Source organism: Pituophis catenifer, unplaced genomic scaffold, assembly GCF_029215685.1.
Source record: "Pituophis catenifer annectens isolate HBS135680 unplaced genomic scaffold, rPitCat1.0.hap2 SCAF_1, whole genome shotgun sequence".
NCBI lineage: Eukaryota > Metazoa > Chordata > Lepidosauria > Squamata > Colubridae > Pituophis > Pituophis catenifer.
In genome coordinates, this window is record NW_027256881.1 from 24,987,693 (window position 1) to 25,000,623 (window position 12,931).

Here is a 12,931-nt window from a genome sequence, read left to right on the forward strand (position 1 = left end):
TTAATAACCCAGTTGTTAAGTGAATTTGGCTTCTCCCTTGACTTCGCTTGTCAGTAGGTCACAAAAGTATATCACATGACCTTGGAATACAGCAATGGCCATAAAAACGAACCAATTGTCAAGCACCTGAATTTTGATCACATGATCATGGGGACGCTACAAAGATCATAACTATCAAAAACACTCCTAGGTCACTTTTCTCAGTGCTGTTGTAACTTTGAATGGTCATTAAATGAACTGTTGTAAATCGAGGACTACCCGTATCCCTATCTGATCTTTTAAGAGAATGTCTTTTGCTTTAATATAAAGCTGTTACATCTGCTATTGAACATTAATAAGAGGAACAACTGAATGTTAAAGGTAGATTACATTTTTAAAATTTATTTATATTTCCTATTTCTAAACCGCCCATCTTTCCCAGAAAGGGGCTCTGTAAGGCAGGTCGTAATCATGAAACCCAGATGGTAGAAATGGGAGGGGAGGGGGAATGAGGCTGACAGCAACCACCTAATAAATCCTTCGCTGAGATTGGTTGAAAATAGGGGGCTTTTGGTGCAAGAGGGGTTATTTTTACAGCCGAACAGCAATGGGGCTGCCTCTAAAGCAGGAGTCTCCAACCTTGGCAACTTTAAGCCTGGCGGACTTCAACTCTTTGCCAGCCAGCAAAGCTCTTCAACAGCTTTGCTGGCTGTGGAATTCTGGGAGTTGAAGTCCGCCAGGCTTAAAGTTGCTAAGGTTGGAGATCCCTGCTCTAAAGCAAACATGTGCAGCAAAGTTGCAAGACCATCCTATGCAGATTTATCTGGAATATAAGGCCCGGTATATATTCTTTAGGACTTTCTGCCACCTCAGCCTCTTAGTTATATTTGTACAGATTACAAGCACAGTTCAACACACAATTAGGATAAGGATTGATAGAAGCTTAACCCTCCCAACTTCAAAGTCATTCCCTCTGGTTTTTAAAGGGCAGCAGCTCCCACTGCCTCAGCCTTGCATTGGGGAGAATCCGGCAGCACCAAAGGGTTAAAAGTGAGATTCTCCAAGAAGGAAAAAACAGGGGATTAGGAGCTTTTTTAGAAGGAAAGTCTAAAAGCTGCAAATTTAAATCAGATACTCTCAGCATATTCCTGCAAGGAGAAGTCTGTTAAGGAGGAGGAGTGGCAGTCTTGCCTGGAGGCAGGTATGAGTTTATCATGGAGAGCTGGAGAAGGCACATTCGAAAGAGGAAAGTATATATACTCTCCTTGGGAAGGCACTGGTGGCATTACTCCTCACACTTATAATATCTCCCCAGCAACAATTTATCTGTCATTGTTCAGGCACATTTATACAGTGGTTTGGCAGAATCCCCTGATGTGAGGGAGATCCCTTTTATTTTCAAAGTTCAAGTGACAATTGAGGACATGGTAGGAGGGCTTTGTTCCCACCTCCCCTTGCAGAGTGAACCAGATTTCAAGACTATTCCAAGAGAAGAAAAGTTTACAATGTCACACTGAACTCAATCAGCCCTGCACTCAACCGACTTCAACCGCAAGAGGTAGAAAACCTGCAGGAACTGGGTGGGTGCTAGAGCTGATCCTTTTCACACAGAAGCAATAGATTCCCAGCTCAGCATCTCCAGTTCAGGCTGGAAAAGAGCAGTCAAACCATAAAGCCTCACCGCATATAATACAGACAAAGCTAAAATAGATTCACCAGCCTTTTGCTTTTCCCATCACATCCAAGTGCAAAGATAGCTTTGAACAAAACAAGAGTTCACTAGGGTTACCGCCTCTGGGCTGCAGAAACCCGGAAAACCAGTAGAGGGCAACAAAGAGTGGCATTTTTCTTTTATCTTTTTGCTGTCATCTTGCAGTTGCCCAGGTTTTCAAAGTCCAGAAGTGATAGTTATGGAGTTCACACCAGAGGTGAGTTTCAGCAGGTTCTGACCAGTTCTAGAGAATTGGTAGCGGAAATTTTGAATAGTTCGGAGAACCGGTAGTAAAAATTCTGACTGGCCCTGTCCCCATCTATTCTCTGCCTCCCGAGTCCCAGCTAATCGGGAGGAAATGAGGATTTTGCAGTAACCTTCCCCTGCAGTGGGGAGGGAATGGAGATTTTACAGTATCTTTCCCCTGCCACGCCCACCAAGCCATGCCACGCCCACCAAGCCACACCCACAAAGCCGGTAATAAAAATTTTTGAAACCTACCACTGGTTCACACAATATGGTATATCCAAATTCAGACAAAACAGATTACTATATATTTTTTAAAAAATTATTAGCTATGCTAATAATAAGATTACATAGCTCATACAATATGCTTAAAATAACAGCTGGCTTTCTGCAATAGAGTGATCCACAACCTGCAGTATCATGTAATGTGTAAACCAGTTACCAAGTTCCATCAGTAAGCCTACTGGTCAAATTCTGCAGCTCTCTCAATCCCAAATGAATACAGATCTCACACACACATGCAAATATGCGCACACACCTGGTACTTCATTAATGCAAAAGACAAATGTCATCACAAAAATCAAGACAGGTAGACCTTGGGGGGGGGGGGCAGAAAAGAATTAGAAATGTTCTATGTGTGGACTCTGTTAGTCCTCTTAAAAAAAGGAATTACCAAATCTTCCAGGACAGCTCAGGGAGTGCCAATTGACAGAAAGGGGGTGCTGTTTCCAATCAGACTCACAAATGTTATGGGCAGCATCTGGCTAGTCCGAGGATGGGCAGCATGTTGCACTAAAACCACATGGAAATTTCAAAGCTCATTTATTGCAAACATGCAGGTCAGACCTCTGGCAAGAGCAACCCATCCAACGTTATTGCCTGGAAAATGAAAAGGCAAAAGAGAAAGGAAAGGAGGAGAGAGAGGCTTTGATGCCAAAGAGAGAGGGGAAAATGGGGGTGTTGAAAATGTACTTCTGGGTCTGGCCCTGCCCATTGCTTGCTTAAACCCCAATCCACATTTCTGCATAATTTCTTGCAGATCACTGCCAAAGGAATATACTCTTAACAATAACAACAGTAACAATAATGGCTGCCAAACTACACCCTTGTCTCTCAGATTTAATGCCAAATACCAAAATCAAAACACCATTAGGAGGGGCACAGTAGCTACATATGCAAGAACTGTATGCACAACAGAAACTGTTCTTGCAACTTTCTCTGAGCTGCATCATATTTTAATTCCCTGCCATAGAAATGATCTCATTGAATACTGACAACTAACAGATCAAAGAGGAAGCTAGCCTTTTTTCTGACAGACTGAACATCACATCAGCAGGAGTTATTCCTAGAAGCAAACTACCATACACCAGTCTTCCCCATCCCCCACCCCCACCCCAACTCTTTATAAATGCTAGAAAACAGGCTTAAGGGATTTTTCCTGAAAAGATCACCATGAGGTTGGAAGTAGACAGACTGAAAAGAGGAGAAGGTTCTCCAACTGGGAAAGTGTCCCTGGTTGAATTTGAAAGAGTTTTCTGCTTCAACATACGTGGCGGTACCAAGCTAACACTGGTTGCCCGCAAAAAAAGCTAAGTAGGATCAAGTCTTCTTGGTACTGGGATAGGAGGCCACCAGGAAATCAGAAGGCTATGGCTAGACAGAGTAGTGAAAAAAACGTCAGAAAAGTAGGCAATAACAAAGCACTACCATAAGATTGCCAAGAAAATGACAAGAAGTCCCCAGAAGTTAAAGTCAATTCAAAGATGGCTTTACATTTGCTTCACAACTTACTCATCTCAAGAGGCTCCTCCAGCCTTTGGTATAGCTTTGCAGGGTATACCTGTAAGTGATGGTTTTGGCCTTCAAAAATGTTCTTCCATCAGCACTTTACATCACCCGATGTTCAAAGTGGGAAGGCAGTGGTTAAAACATCAGGCTAGAAAACAGGAGACTGTGAGTTCCAGTCCTGCTTTAGGCCCTAAGCCAGCGAAGCAACTTCGACCAGTCACTATTTTTCAACCCTGGGAAGAAGGAAAGGGCAAACCCTTTTTGAAATCTTGCCAAGAAAACTGCAGGGACTTGTCCAGGCCGTCACCAAGAGTCAAGACTGACTTGAAGGTGTACGTAGACACACACACACAACAAAATGTTCAAAGTTGGTTGCCCCCCACATCTTCTGAGAATCTGGGAACCTGTCATTTTTACCATTTGAAATGTACAAAAAGACTTTTCCTGTCTGCAAAAGTTTCTGGTTCATAAATAATTTGCTAGCTCCATTATATAGCTCGATTAGGGCAATCTTAGTGACACAGGAAAAAAAAGAAGCAAGGCATTTTTTGGGGAAAGGAACTTCTGCCTGGCTAATCACAAACTTAGTCAGCAACACGTAGACCAAGAGATACCAGGAGAAAACGGCAGGAGCCCAGAAGTCACCACACCACTGCATAGTGAAAGGTAATCACCAGCTACCAGCAATCAAAGAGGTGTTAGTTAACTCAAAGGCAAACCTTCTACAATATATCAAAGAAGTTCAGGACTACATTTCCCAGATTGCACAGCCTAGGATACTGGCATATTGTGAGGTAAATGGTGTGACTTGGTGAAGGCCCAAAGTTTCCAAGCATAAGATTTGAGATATGCTCCAAGTTGCAAGCATACAGAAGGGGTGTGGCACAAATTGGGGGTTGGGAAAACACAAGTAGTACCAGTTAGGTCCACAAGAGGAGTGAAAACCTGCATGGTAACAAAGTGGGAAACAGGAAGGACCAATGGCATGCTGCTCCCTACATTTGGGGCAATCTCCCCTTCCCATCTCATCCCACCCTGTTCTATTTCAAGACCAGAGCAAGGCCCAGACAAGCTCGTTCGTGCCAAAGATTCCCCATTAAGAGATGCCGCTTTCTCTCTCTCTTCCACCCCATAAATAAAAGAGATTCAAAGAAAGCAGCATCTGCTGAAATGCAGCACACTACCTATGTTCACAAAACATCCTTACCTGGGTTGCCGTATTAAACATTTCTGGAGGATTTGCACGGTGACCTGAGCTATAAACTAATCAAGGATTCACACAACATGCAACAAGCTCACCCCATATATTGTGCAAAGGCAGATACTAGGCCTTCCATTGGCCAGTGTGACTTATGAAAAATGCTGAAGTTTTCGAAGCTAGCAGAGCTCCAAGATGATTAATTGCTAGGCAGGAAATCTCCAGAATATGATCTTTTGGTTCTAGAATTCGTCCAAACGAAGGTTTAATCTCCTAAAAAGTCCTCCTAAAATGTCCTCATGCAAATATCTAAATCTTTCCTAAAACAAAGACACAGGAATTCAGGTCTGGGGAACCAGAAAGCTGGCACACAAATAGCTATTTATTTAATTGCTTACCAGAGCATTTTAACTGCACATTAAAACTCCACACCATTAGAACAGCGAGCCCTGAGCTGCAATCTCAATGAGATTTACTTTTGAGCGAACACATTCAAACCTTGCACAGCATTATGGAAGAGAGGGTGCATGACAAATGGGACCCAAACCGTGGAAGGCACTGCCCAGAAGCTGAAGCCTTGCCGTAGCTATGCAAAAGCTAACAGCTGCACAAGTATATTTATGTTAGGAAGTCTGTGAGAAAGAAAAACGACAGTGAAGAGAGACAGCTGCAGAGACCTACTGAACAAAAAAAAAAAAAAACATAGTTGCTTTTGCACCGCACTGTTCTGGTCTTCTCAACTGTTGTAGCATCTTCTCCCCTTGGTGGTTCTCTAAAAGCAGGGGTCTCCAACCTTGGCAACTTGAAGCCTGGTGTACTTCAACTCCCAGAATTCCCTAGCTCTCCAACCTCGGCAACTTTAAGCCTGGAGGACTTCAACTCCCAGAATTCTCCAGCTCTCCAACCTCGGCAACTTTAAGCCTGGAGGACTTCAACTCCCAGAATTCTGGGAGTTGAAGTTGAGACCCCTGCTCTAAAGATTCTCGACAGAAAGAGCCAAGGGATTACCAGCTACTCAAACCATAATAGCAAAGACTAAGCAACGTCCCAAGTCGTTGCGTTTCCAGGACGTCCCGGGGAAGCGCCCTGAAGTTTGACCGGCAAAGACTCAACAACCGCCAAGTCAACTTTTTCGCGAGACGGGCAGCCATATAGATTTTATTTTTTTTTTAGAGAAGACTTAAAATGTAGAATCTGGGGCTGGACTGCGAGGCGTGGTCTAAGTGCAAACGTGACATGGCCGCAAGAAGAGGGGGAGTGGCACTTTTCCTCCCGGGGCAGAGCCCCTCTGCGCCTAGAGTGGGCGTGCCATGGGCAACCCAGAGGCGGGGCAGGCGCAGCGGCTAGAAGGCAGAAGGGAGGGGGGGGCGGTTTGGCTGGCTGTGGGGGGAAAAGGGCTGAAGCGGGACCCAGGAGCTAGGAAGGGGGGTCCTGCAGACGAAGAGAGAAGCGGGTGGTGCCTTACTCTGCACCGTTCCCCGGTGCCCCCCCCAAAAAACCCAAAACCCTGACAAGACGAGAAGGAAAAGCGCCCAGTAAAGGGAGGCGTGGCAAACACGCGTTGATCAAAACACAGGGCAGCTCGCACAAGGAAGAGCTTGGCTCCCGGGACGAAGTCAACGCGGAAAATTAGGAACAGGAGTATTACTAAAAACTGCGCGTTGGAAAGGGGAGGTGAAGAGAGGAGGAAGGGGGAAAAAAAGCTAACCGAAGTCGATCTTGCCTGTCCTCTCGCCTCTGGAGGGCTTGTCCAAGGGGGGGGGAGGAAATGCAAGGGGACTTCAGGAACCACGTCGGGGGAAAGTGGGGGGGGGAGTAGGAACCGCACAGCAAAAACCACTTGCCGCGGTGCGAGCACAGGGCATTAAAAAAAACCAGTCCGCTTCTTGCAAAAGACAAGAGTACATCTAAAGGGCAGGTAAAGTGTTAAAAAAGAGCGCCGAGGACCGCTGTCCGCCTGCATTGGATCAGCGCGCAAGAGCTCACCCTTGTCCAGCTAGGAAGCAATTCCTAAAAAAAAAACGGGGTGGTGGAGAAGAGATCAAGCGAGAGATCCACGGAAGTTTGGTGCGGGTTTTGCAGAGGAAGCGGGGGGGGGGGAAGAAGACGAACTGCCCGCAAACCGCGCGGCACCGAGAAATTGCACGGCCCGTGGCAGGTTGCGCGCGCACACGCCCACTCCGCTTGCACTGGCAAGTCCCCGCTGCGCCTGGGCTTTTCGGGCCTCTTTCCAAGCGGCTGCAGCGCCCCCCGATTCCCTCGCGCGCGCGCAAGGGGGTGGGGGTGTGCGCGCGCGCCCTCCCCGCCGCCACCCGCGGCGCTTCTCCGTTTACCTCTCCAGACGCCGCTTGCCAGCTCCGCTCCCTCCTTCCTTTCCGAAGCTTGTTTTGAAATTCACCTTCCCCTTCCAGCTCCAACCCTCCTCCCTTTTCTCCGCCCCTCCAGTCCCCTCCCCTCCTCTGTCCCCGGCACAAGCTGCCTCACGTACGCGGCTGCAGGCAGCCCCCGGCCTGGAGTCCCGGCTCGGAAGGGAGGTACTCGCTTTGCGGTGGCGGCGGCATAGCAGCACGTCGAGGAAACGCGCAAAACCAGAACGCAAACAACGCGAGCCCCACCGAGGAGCCGGCTGGGAGTGTAGATGGGGGGCGGGGGGGGGGGAAGCGCCCTGGCAATGCTGCACACATCCGCCAACCCGCGTGGCCACAAAATAGCAGGCGCCAGCTGACTGGACAGACAGCATCCACGGGGCAAGTGCCACCAGTCGGGCATGGAAACCTCGAGGCGTGTGGCCAACCGCCGCTGTAGACAAAATGCTAGCTCAGGTGAATTTCTGGTTCCTCGCACACTCGAGGGAGGTTTTATTACCACTGTAGCTTCGAGGATCGGGTGATACTGTACTGGGCACACGCTAAAAGGACACCGGCATCGCCCTTTGCTTAACAACACTTTGGGAGCTAGGAAGGCCAGAGGTCCCCTACCTATGTCAGATTTCAAGCCCCATCATTCCCAGCTGGCAGGATTTGGCAAAAACAAAACAAAAAAAAAAACATTCGTTCAGAAAGACTTGATGGATATTTGACACTAGTTATGCTGCTTCCTAGGCTAACGCCTTGTGAAGTGGCTTACAAAATATAAAATAATAGGTATAATTCATAAATATAAACCGAATTCATTAAAAAAGGTGAGACAAAGGGAAAACAAAAAAAGCAAAGACCTTTTCATGAACTATTATTGATACAGGATGAAAAGATACATTTCAACACCTAAAAATTAATATACCCAAGTTCTGAAGAAGGGCATACAGAACAGAAATTTGACAAAAAAAACATGGAAGCAAAGACAAAGTGTGCAGAGGGGGAGCAAAATACGTTGCAGAGACTACAACTACCATACAAAGGGGACATACAGAAAGCCATGTCACTTGTCCAATGAATTGACTCAAAAATTACTAGCATATATAGAATTGCTTCATTGAGCAAATAAGGCTGTTGTGGGTTTTTAAAATCCACTTCTTAGCATTGATTTGGAGCCATGTTCACTGCAGAGGAAATCAGTTTTATTAAAAAAAAAGTTTGCCATTTTTCACCACTGAATTTGCCACTACTGCAGTTATCCTTCTTAACACACATATTAACAAGTTGTTTGCCCTAGGGGTTTGCAATCATTTGTTTGAAGAGACACACCTACACTGCAAACAGAAGATGGAGTGTAGCTCAAGACTCAAGGAAGCAATGAAAGAGCCTAGAAAACTTTGAAGAAGAAAAAAAAGGGGGGGGGCTGCCAAGCTAAAATGTGACACCTCTGACACCTTATATTTATCAGTTTAATGTTGGATAGCTCCTTCCTTGGTCTTCTAAGAAACGTTCTGTATTCTTAACTGCAGGGCAAAAAAAGAACAATTTTTCATTTGATCATCAGATCATAAAGTGAGTAGAGGCTTATCTGCAACTTTGGTGGAACAGAAATTCTCGATTTTTCCTAGCTGAGGAGAAAAGAATGGTTTGTCTTCCAAAGTATGCCAGGCCTATTTTAGGATTTAGATTAACAGTCCTCTGGTTTTTTCCCCACCACAAATGGTGCTAGGTTTGGGGGCCATTATGCTGTTGTAATCCACAGATAAAGACAGACACAGCTTTGACACCTGCAAAAAATGTGGTTTTGGGATTGAATGTGTTCTGTGGGCCACTGTTTGCCTTCGTTTGACTTGAAGTAACCCCTTTCCACCATCCATTTGCTATCTAGAGCAGTCTTTCCCAACCTTGCGCCCTCTAGATGTATTGGAATTGCAATTCCTAACGTTTTTAGAAGCTGAAAGCTCTAGGAATTCCAGTCCAACCTATCGGGAGGATTCAGAAAGGCTGCTATAGGGCTTTCTGTCTACACCATTGAGGCTGTCAATAAATATAAATTGGTACAAATGCACACAAAGGATCCCCCCCCCCGCAAATTTTATGGGAGAACTTCTGTAATTGCACACTATGATTCCTTTGAGGGGATGAGCTACGAAGTGTTTTTAAGTGAGTTAAAAGTCTCAAAGACCAAACATACCTGTTTGCAAAATAAAGGAAATCAAGACATTTTCATTAGCCAATCTTAGGGAATCAAGGGGTTCGTTCACTTTCTACTTAAGACTATAGTAGAAGCAAAATATATGCGGGCATTAATGTACAAACATCCAGAAAAGTAATACACAAATGATTGGGCAGCTGTAGTTTGCTTCCTATGAGAAACAGCCTCTTGACAACCCTGTGCCTTCTGAATGTTAGGCTACACGATCATTTTCCTCCGCCAGCATGGCCAATACACACTCTGTCTGCAGAGGTTGGTGGTCAAATGCACCTGCAGCTGCGCCCTTAGAAAAGGCGGAGATTCTCCTTTTCTTCATGGGGAAAGAGCTTAATTTAGGCAAACAGTAATTGGAAGGGGGTGGGGGTAGAGAAAAAGCGGTTGAATATGTCAGCCAGCACAAAAATGCGCAAAATATGAAGAAACTAAACCCGGGAAGCTTAAAACATCAGAAGCCGAGAATGTGTATTGAGGCAGATCATGGAGATAGTCAAAACCAAAATTGCACTTTTTTTTTTATTTAACGCCTAAGCAGTTTGGGGAGCTCTCCGTCGCCAGACGAAGCAATGGCCGCTGGCTTCCAAGAGGAATCCAAAAGGGCTGGATCATTTCCAGGCAGATGAAGTAACTACTGTAAATTTAATAATGGATCCTGCATATGCAGAAGCAATATATCTGTCAATAGCCGCTTTGGCCGATTAAGCACAAAGCCAGCAACAGTAAGTCGCCGCCTTCCAGCCGCTTAAAAACTCCCTCCGAGAGCCACCTTTGCACGCGTCGTTCGGAACTATATTGGACCTTTGCTCCGAGCCAGCCCCCACGTCGGCTGTCCTTTCGCAAGATCTGCCACCTTTTTGCAGCGAACACCCACGATCTTGCCTTAATTTATTTACCAGTCCCGCCAGTGCGCGGTGGACTTTGGCAGGGCCTGTCCAGCTCGGTCGCTGCACCCATCATCTCACCTTGCAGACGGCTCCTCCCGGGGCGGGCGGCAGGGGGAGCGGACAGGGAGGCCTGGCCGCCTCTCCCGCGCTCGCGACTCCACGTGCTTCCCGACGCCAGGCTTTGCTTCTCGCCTTCTTCCTCCTTGCCGGCCGGGTTAGAACAGCTCGGAAAGATCTGTTGTAAACAAGCTGCCCTCATGGTCCAACCCCTCGGCGCGCATTGGCTGCGCGGCCCTATTTAAATACACGCCCCCAGCCGGAGCCCTGCAAAAAATAAACACCGAAGCCAAGCCGCTTCAGCTCTCCTCGTCCTCCCCCGCTTTCACCCACTCCTTTCCGTCCAGCTCTGCTTTTGGAGCTCTTTTTAAACTCCTTGCTGCGATTGCGAAGCTCGGTAGAAGATAGCAGGGCTTGGTTAACGTCCCCAAATTTTCCCTTTCCCAGCCCATAAGGGGATTCTAGTCCCTTAGCGGAGACAGATTGTTTTAACGTTATTCGTCGCCTTCATTGTAAACCCAGAAAGTCCTCATTGGAGGAAATGCCGTTGTCGTGAAATAACCTTTCACAAAAACTGACCTGTCGGTGCAGCAACAGCACGTTATGGCTGTGGTGTAGCCCACCGACAAGGGAAAGATACACCAGCGAGCCTACCATTGCTAACTGCATCCGTGGGCACCTGTTTTCGTCGGAGCTTTTTTGCAATTTAGGGGAGATGAGCAACCCTTCTTTCAGGACTGTTTGTAAAGATGACTGAGATTCAAATGAAGGTGCCATATGGGTAGCCTTTCCAACTGAGGATGATGAGGGTTACCCTATCATCCTTAGGTACAATGGATGAGCTACAAAGTTATATAATTAAGTAATACTAAGTACTGTTGTAGCCTCAGGCATCATCAGCTAGAGTTTAATACATAAAGTTAACTACTAATCCTCATGTAAAACACAAATCTAAGTGTCTGTCTGATATTAATACAAGAAACTGACATGAGCTCAGCCAGAATCTGGTGTTGCTGTAAGCATGCTAAAACGCTGGCCTTAATCTTTGGTTCTATTTTGGGATTGTGTCATAAATTCTTCAGGAATAATAAAATATTTGCACTGTGGTGGATTCTCTCATTTTAATACTGAATGATCAATATTAGTGCCAAATGCTGTATCAATGCCCATGTTACATATTAAGGGTAGCAATGAGGCATGATGCTGGCACATATTTTCAAAGACAGATCTCAAAGGCAGTCATATAAATAATAGAAATGACTCATGTAAATATTTGCTGGAGAGGTTCAATTAATACTACTAATTACTTATCATGTCGGTAGCAATGGTCGTACTACTTTTACCTCTGTGCCATTTCTCCTTAGGCTGATTTCAAATCTTGGAGGTTAAATATGGGGAGAAAGAAATTTAACAGGGAAGAGACAGAAGGGAATCGGTCAATCTAGAAAATACATAACAGTCTCCTTTCATTCATGGATTACCTGTTGGTGCTAACAGGCATTTCTTCCCAGGTCAGAAATTGGCTTCAATGAAGGGAATGTTCTCTGCAGTGGAGCATGGAAGGAAAGAGTTAATTTACTCATCCACGTCAAGGAGGGTGCTCCTCTCTAGAGAATGCTATTTATTAAAATCAGGAATACATGCTTTTTTTTTTTTTTTAGAAAAGAATTTTATTTTTATTTTTAAACAAACAATTCATCATTAATAAATCTGTAATATCTGGGTTGGAATACATTCTTAATTGGAAGTGTAATATAGCACTGATAGGCAATCCCTATTCTGCCGAATTCAAACTCTAGTTAGTTCATTAGTGCTGAATGCATTAATCAGGCCAGGAAGAAGCTAGGGCTATACTATACAAATAATGGATGGGTGGATCCTTTCTCCAATTCCTCATGTGGCAATGGCAACAGCCTAGATTTTGGAATACGATCTCCTGGATTGGCTGAAGAAGCTCCAGATTAGCTTGATTTACACACAGGCACGCATGCACACACACACTCACACACACACAGAGAGATCCTTGCTATTTTCCCCACCCAGTGGCTTCTCTGTTAGCTTGGACCGTGTCCAAGTCCTCTGTGCACTGTGCCAGTGCAAGCGCACACACAACATCTTCTGCTTTGCTTCGGCCTGCCTGCTCACAAGTGCCATGCAGTTTTAAATGTGCAGGAGAAAAAAGTACTGTGTTTCTCCCATTGCCTCTGGCTGCGCAGGAGGAGGAGTGGACACAGAACAGAATGGTGAGACAGGCAGAAGCACATGCCAGCTGTCCCTGTATGGTATTTCTCTGAAATGCTTCCTGAATTGCAGAGAACATATTTTCTTTGCATTAACTCAGGGCATATACTTGATGTCAGGGCACAATATACCTGACTGTGCCACACTTTAATGAACATAAAAATAACCACATGCCTTCAGGCTTGCCTTTATGGCTCAATGGAAGTTTACAAGTTAAAAACAAACCAGATACAATTAAGCATATCAAAACGACGTCTCTGA

General features: G+C 45.6%; 1 protein-coding gene across 4 annotated transcripts in view; it reads right to left on the reverse strand.

The window, feature by feature from the left end:
* The window catches only part of ZNF395 (zinc finger protein 395), a 51,569-nt gene extending 41,012 nt beyond the window's left edge, over positions 1–10,557 (reverse strand). For 3 of the 4 annotated variants that reach the window (XM_070932193.1, XM_070932195.1, XM_070932191.1), the window contains exon 1: positions 7,256–7,326. The gene's annotated coding sequence lies outside the window, so the exon portion shown is untranslated. Of the gene's footprint in view, positions 1–7,255; positions 7,327–10,450 lie in introns of those variants that run through there. The other variant, XM_070932192.1, reaches the window with a different exon arrangement.
* Positions 10,558–12,931: the final 2,374 nt, after the last annotated feature.